Genomic DNA, 7549 nt, shown 5'->3' with positions numbered 1-7549 from the left:
CCTGGTGCAAAGAAAATGAATTTGAGAATTCATTTTCCCACTCTTTCTGCCGACAGATCTCTGGGTGGAAGGGAAGGGGACAGACTAAGCACAGGCGACTTATGTGACCGGGCGATCACGGTGCACACGTGACATACACTGCATAATCTGCCCAGGGGATCCATATTCCTCCGCTCGCGGAGGCATCACCGTGCTCTGAGGGTGAGATGAGCAGTAAGGGTGGATGGGGGAGAAGAGTTGTTACAAGCTCCATTTTCAGACATGGAGACCAAGATTGAGAAAAAGGTTATAGCCAGGGACAGAGAACAGAGAAAGGAGACACCTGGGACCCCAAATGTTATGTACCCCTAAACTGTAGCCATCTCATGGGAGAGCCCTTGAAATCCAGAGAAGTCAGCCAAGCAGCAGGTCCTGAGCAGTTCAGCCTGAACTGCCACGCAAAACGAAGCAAATTTGGTTTTATGGAATTTCTTGAGGATTCCTGCCAAGGACTACACTTCGATATTTCACTTGTATCCTTTTACTGGGTGATATTACTTATTTCTTGAAGTTCTTGAAGCCCTCAGAAGGCTACAGAACCAGAAAAGTAGCATCACTTTTCTAGGTCAGTTCTGCTTTGAATCATGTAATTAACCATAAGCATAACAGTTTGTTAGTCGATGGAGCACCTAGACAAACCGCTATTTGTGTTAGAGAAAAATCAAATAAAACCCAAATTAAAGACAAAGAGGAGACAACACACGCCATTTCTAAGTGTCTCACTTTCAACAAATGGCCTGCTTGCTATGGGCCAGGCTTTGTGCTACCAGCTCTACGTGTAATTTCATTAAATTCTCAGATCAGCCCTAAGGCTGTCTTCTTTCCATATTTGAGAAACTAAGGCTAAGAGAGGTTAATTAACACAGCAAAGGTCACACAGCTAATGAGTGGCTGTGCTGGGATTCAAACCCCCACCGGTCTACTCCTAAAACCATGCTGTGCCCTTAATCAGACATTGCACAGAGCACACTGGCAAGTTCATCATAACACCTTGCAGGGTTGGTGTGCAAATTAAAGAGATGATGTATGTGGAAAGCATTCGGCAAAGCACGGCGCCCTGCAACGGTTCACTGTGATTATCCCTCACAGTCTCACACGGGGTTAGCTCTGCTGTTGTTAGTGGCCGAATCTATATTAATTCCATAATTCATCCTTAATCCATCAAAGTCTTATATGTCTGGCATTCTCCGTAGCCAAAGGAAAGTGGAAATATACCTTTTGTAGGAAAGGTTTCACACCTGCTGCTGTAGGTGCTGGATCATCAGAGATTCACTTAACAAAAGACTTAGATTAATTTGGACAGTTTTCCTACATAAACCAGGCACACAGAGGCAAGCAACCCAGGAAAGGATAATCATGCTGAGAGTGGAAGCGCTTATTATAAATAATTACCACGTAATTATCCACAACTTCCCTGAGTCTGTAGCCCCAGGCTAGTCCTAGGAGGCGGCCCTTCCTTACTACGAGTAAGGAGACTGAAGCGCTTCCATGAGTTTATCAGGGCATGTATGTGTCCGTCTTGCAGCGGGGTCACCGCCATCAGGGCCTCAAAGTGATGGTCAAGGTGTGGAACAGATGTGGAGTCTCTGCAGCTGGATCCACGCCCCTCTCCTTTTTAAATAGCACAATGCCTTTTTGCAAGTGCGTGAGAGTATCACATCTGACTTCTTATGCAACATATTTGTTGGGCCAGTTAATACATTGGGCAGGCTGTGATATTCCTCATTTCGATGTGCCTCTGAGCTGTGTTTTCAAGCCCTGAAAGGTGACCCCGCTGAAGAGACGTAACAACACTTAAAAGGAGCAATGGCAGAAGCCTTGACAAGCACAGGGTGAGACACAGACACTTCCAAGGCGTGGGGGGACACGGTTGTCTACAAGGTTAATCGATTCCTCTTGTTTTCATTCCAGATGCACATTTATCTTGGTGGCAGCAGCTACAAATGTGAAATCAAACCTTCAAACCTAAATGATTGAAATTGTAACGAGACGTGTAAACAAGCTGTTCTCTGTGACTTAGCTGGAATATTAGGCACACTGCAAAGCTCTGGCCATAGCTCAGTGAGGGGCACGCTTTTTGGTGGGGTCCAGATATGATGAAAAACATGGGGGGAGAGGATACAACTCAGTACCTTGGGTGAAAGTGGAAAAGAATGACGGTCACTGGCCTGGAACCTCACAGATGTCCTGATCATTATCATCATTATTACAGCAACCGTTTCTTGGGCCTGTTCTATGTGACAAGCACCTTATCTACGTCACCTCATTGCACCCTTGTAACAACACTGCACAGTAGCTAATATTATTTTTCCATGTACGGATGAGAAGACGGAAAGCAGGTAACTTGCCTGAGGTCACCAGACGGCAGGTTCCACATCCGAACGCAGGTCTAACTCATGCTCTTAATGACCAGGGCTTAACAAATCAGAACCTTCCCTAGTTCAAAAGTGCAGAGAACACAATGGCTGAGGAGACCCGAAATCATCTGGATTGATCAACCTGCCAATTTTAAATCTTTGTTTTCCAAAAAAGCCAATCCGAGAGGAAGGCTTAACCAATCTTTTTGCAAAGCCATTCTTTTGCCTATCATGGAGTACTCTTAAAACAAGAAAGGGGCTAAAAATAATACTTCCAGAAGTTTGATTCTCCTCTATAAGTTATATATTTTGATTCTTTAACTACTGGTTGTAGTTATGGTCTTTTGGGAGAAATGTAAAGAAATAGTCTTTAAAGTACTAGAAACATTTGGCCAGCTATGCTAAAATATGCTAGTGAGCAGTGTGAAGATGAAATACAGTTGGCCCGTGAACAACATGAGTTTGAATTGCATGGGTCCATTTATATGGGGATTTTTTTCAATAAGTATACAATAGACCCTCTGTATCCCTGGGTTTCACATTTTCAGATTCAACCAACCATGGATCAAAAACAATATTTTCGATCCAAAGTTGAAAAACTGTGGAAGCGGAGGGCCAACTGTATGCATTGTTCTACACCACTTTATATAGGGGACTTGAGCATCCACAGATTTAGGATCTGTGAGGGTCCTGGAACCAGTGCCCCACAGATACCAAGGGATCACAAGTTTTGTAGAGTCAAAAGTCATACCAGGAATTTCGACCACATGGAATGGGGGTGGGTGGGTTCTGGCACCTTAACTCCTGTGTTGTTCAAGGGTCAACTGTACGTGTATCTCTAATGAAAGACCTGCACCCAAATCACCTCTCCCAAGCTGCTGCCAACTGTACCTGTGCAGTCTGGCTGGAAGCACTCCCTGAAGATGATCTCCTCCCCGGCAGCATTGCTTCGGAACAGAATCCGCTCATGGGTTCACCAGATGTGTGCCTTCAGACGTCACAGTCCACTGGGGAATGGATATTAAGAAAGACAGCGCAAGTATTATTTAAGGAACATAAACAGACTCATCCTCTTTGCCCATCCCCTTCTTAACAGTTCCCGAATCCTCTCAATGCATCTAAATATCTTTCAATATTGTACCCTCCTTGAATAGCGTCCCCTTCAAAATTCACGTCCACACAGAACCTCCAAATGTGACCTAGTTTGGAAATAGGGTCTTTGCAGATGTAATTAGTTAAGATAAGGTCATGCTGGGTTAGGATGGGCCCTAAATCCAATGACTGGTGTCTTTATATGAAGAGAAGACATGTAGATATATGCACAGAGGAAAAAGCCACATAAAGACGGAGGCAGAGACCAGAGTGAAGCAAGCTATAAGGCAGGGAACACCAAGGAATTCTGGGAGCTGGAAAAGGCAAGAAAGGTTTCTTCCCCAGAGCCTCAGAAGGGAGAGGAGCCCTGCCAACACCTTGATTTTAAACTTTTCCAGAGCTGTGAGAGAATACATTTCTGTTGTTCTAAGCCACCTAGTTTCTAATCATTTGTGAGGACACTTCTAGGAAACTAACAGAGTCACTACCACATCCTTGACTCAAGTCTTCATCATCTTCTGCTGGAATTATTTTGACTATGCTCTGTCAACTCACGTTCACCCCCGCCCCTCCCTGAAATATTGCACCTCACAAAGTCAAGTAATTTGTCAACAGAGTTCTCTTATTTGAACCTAGATAACATTCCAAAGATCCTCGGACTCAGTATTTCTGCTTTCCAGATGTTTTTTTCCTAAGGAAATAATCAGATACACATACATTTTTATATGAGAATATTTCTCGGTGACTTAATAAGAAAAAATTAGAAGCAACTCAAATGATCAAGTGTTGGAAATGGTTGAAAAAATTTTGGTACATTCCTATGATTAAACATGATGCAGCCACTAAAATTACAGTTTTGAATTAACGATGTGTGAAAATAATTGGAATATAATGCTAACTGCGAAAAGCGGGATAAATAACTTCATATAATATGATTCCAATTTTGTTTTCAACACGTGTTTGTATAGATAAAAGATCAGCCTGAAATACATAATTCGGTTATCTCTGAGGAGTTACAATGGGATTTTTATCTAATCTTTTCGTATATCCCATTTCTATAATAATCATGCATTACACTCACAGAAAGAAAAATAAGCAATAAATCTTAGTCAAAAAACTTAGAAGACTTTCAGTGCAGTAGCTTTCAACTTATTTTGACGTTTCATAGTAAGAAAGATAGTTAGCATCCAAGTCCTCGACACTGTCGATGGGTTCTTGGAAACTGTGACTGTAGGCGAAATGATACATAACGGAACCGATTTTACCATAGAGTAATTCATATAAACAAGACTTAAATTCCTATAGCCTATTTCTGGTCACAAAACCATGACTGAACTTCTAAATAAAGACCCAAAATGCTTCTAATATGAAACATTGAAATGAAAATGAGCTATACATACATTTGGGTGTCCCCCATATGTTAGTGCAGTTTTAAGCTTTAATTACTTCAGAAGTATAAACACTACAAACTTTCAAAACTGTCATTTGAAAGCTTACTTCTTCTGATTCTAAGTTTAAATTATTTTAATAAATGTAACAAGTTTTTCTTTAGGTCAACGTATGCCATTTTTCACCCAGAGAACTAAAACAAAAAATTAAAATTCAAAAAATGTGTTGCTCAAAATTCACAACTAAATAAATATAAAATATATTTAATTAAACTTTCAAGTGATGGTTTTATAAGTTGCAGCATTTATACCTCTCAAGTTATTAAAACTGCAGTAAGCAAGACTTTTATACCACCCTGTTTTTGCATAAGTATGCTAAAGTCTGATTCATTTATATTTACTGCAAAATCCAGTTTGGTTTTCATTTAAGTGGCTCTATTTTGGGTGCAGGTATTCCTTGGGCAGAAGCTATCCTGTGCTGAGGCCAAAGGGGCCCTTGCCCAGGGCCCAGACTTTAGAAGGCCCTTCTCTGGCCCTTGACTGGCTTGGCTATCCTTCTCCTGATAGGGTGAGGTGTCCAGTGGACTGTCTATTGCTCCCCTTGCTCCCGAATCCACATCTCCCCAAACCTTGATCTGAGTATCCAGGATCCCCAGATTGCTTCCCCAAATGGCATTGGGCCTCATTCAAGGACCTGCACACAGTGTTGTCTGCCAATGCCTATACTCCACGGTGGGCAGCACTGTAACTGGTGTGCACATTCCTAGGCTCATGGGGACTGGAGTTTACTGGGGACTGGAGTTTACTGGGAAAAGAGGAGGTGGCTGCAGACCACGGCTGGGAGCCAGCTCTCCCTGCACGACCACGTTTGGGTGCAGGTCATCAAGGAATTTGAATCTGGCCTTTCAGGTCATAGCGAAGGCGTATTTGTCAGCGTAGGAAGGTTGAACTTGATTTATTTATTTAACAGTTTGTTGCCGGGAGTAGGGGTGGGGAGTGGGAAGCTGGTCTTAGTATTAAAGGAAAAGATTTTTCCCACCAACACATTTTTCTCCATAATGACATCAGTGGGCAGGACATACTTCCACGCATAATGTATGATGGCAAACAGTGATGGCTGCAGTCACTCAGCACATACTCTGGGCCAGATGATTTGCATGTAGCTTCTCATTTAGTTCTCACCACAATCCAATAAAGGAGGAACTTAGGAGAAAACTGAGACTCAATGACTTAAGTAATTTGTTCCAGATCACAAAGTCAGCCTTGGTTACGTAACAAACTACTCAAAGCTGAAGTGGCTTAAATGTCGTGGTTGGGTGGGCTTCACCTGGGCTGCCTCAGGCAGCTGCACTCGGCTGGAGGCCACGCGTCCCTCCCCCGTCTCCCAGTTGGTGCTGCTGTCTCGGAGATGCCACCGTTCTCCTGCATGAAACCTCTCACTCTAGGAGCCACACTGGCTTCTTGGCATTGTAGTCACACGCAGTCATCTCAAAGCAGAAGCGGCAGAGACTTCTGACTCATGGAATGGAAATGGCACTTGCTCACATTCTAATGGTCAAAACCAGTCACAAAGCCAGCCCTGATTCAAGGGGAGGAAAAACAGAGTCCACCTCTGCAAAGAAGCATGGGAGCATGGCGACTTTTTTATTTTTCGGTCACCTTTAAAAATAATGGATCAGAGTTAGTAGCTAAGTAGCAGAGCCAGGATTCAAAGCCAGGTGGCTGGACGGTTCCAAGGTGTTCCAAGTAACTGCCACCCCTAAAGTACAGGGCGTTTGGGGGACTTAGACTTGTGCAGATTTTTGTATTTCGTCTTATCTCCTTGCTCTCGCAATGTCCGTATCTTTTAATAACCACCACCCCGTACTCAGTGCCCAGCACCCGGTGGTGGCGATTAGGTTACTTACAAGGGATACGACCCTGAATGGGATACTTAACCTCTCTAAGCCTCAGTTTCCCGACTGCCCGGTGGGGGTAATTACAGTACAAAAACGCATCAAGTTGCTATAAGATTCCAACACAACGACGCAGAGAAAGCGCCTGACACAAAGGTGGCGCTCAGTGTTCTCAGTATTGGCGTGACTGGCATGTGGACCAGCGATGAACGACGCACGTGAGAGCAGCACGGCGGGCGTGAAACACCGATCGGTTTCCAGATGCAAACACCAGGCTTGCACGCCCGGGCGTGGGGAAAGACTTTCAACAGGCAGTGCTGAAATTCTAAGATAGCAGCTTTTTAAAAGGGGGAGAGAAAATGAAAACACACAGACGAACAAACAAACAGAACTACACCGCGCGGGCCGAGCTTTAGGTTAAATTTTGAGATTCCAATTCTGGGGCCGCGCGGGCTTCTCCCAGGATGGGACGTGCTGACTGGGCGCCGCCAGGTCGCGAAGCAGGGCGGGGCGGGAGGATGTGGGGGAGAGCAGGGGTTGGGGTGGGGACGTACCTTCGACCTGATAGGTCTGGGTCACTTGCGTGGCCGGGAGGAGCCCTTAAAAGCTCACGTTCTGCAGGGTCCCTGTGACCCGGAGGTGCGCGGGGAAAGGCCGAGTCGCCGCTCTCTGACTGGGGGACCGCGGCGGGGACCGGCGGGCTGAGTCTGCGCGCGCCGCGAGGCGGGAAGGACAGCCGACTACCTGCGTTAAGTGCGCGGGTCCTTCGGGTCGCGCG

The sequence above is a fragment of the Pteropus alecto genome, unplaced genomic scaffold (genome assembly GCF_000325575.1).
Source record: "Pteropus alecto unplaced genomic scaffold, ASM32557v1 scaffold21, whole genome shotgun sequence".
NCBI lineage: Eukaryota > Metazoa > Chordata > Mammalia > Chiroptera > Pteropodidae > Pteropus > Pteropus alecto.
Note: the sequence above shows the minus strand (reverse complement) of the source record.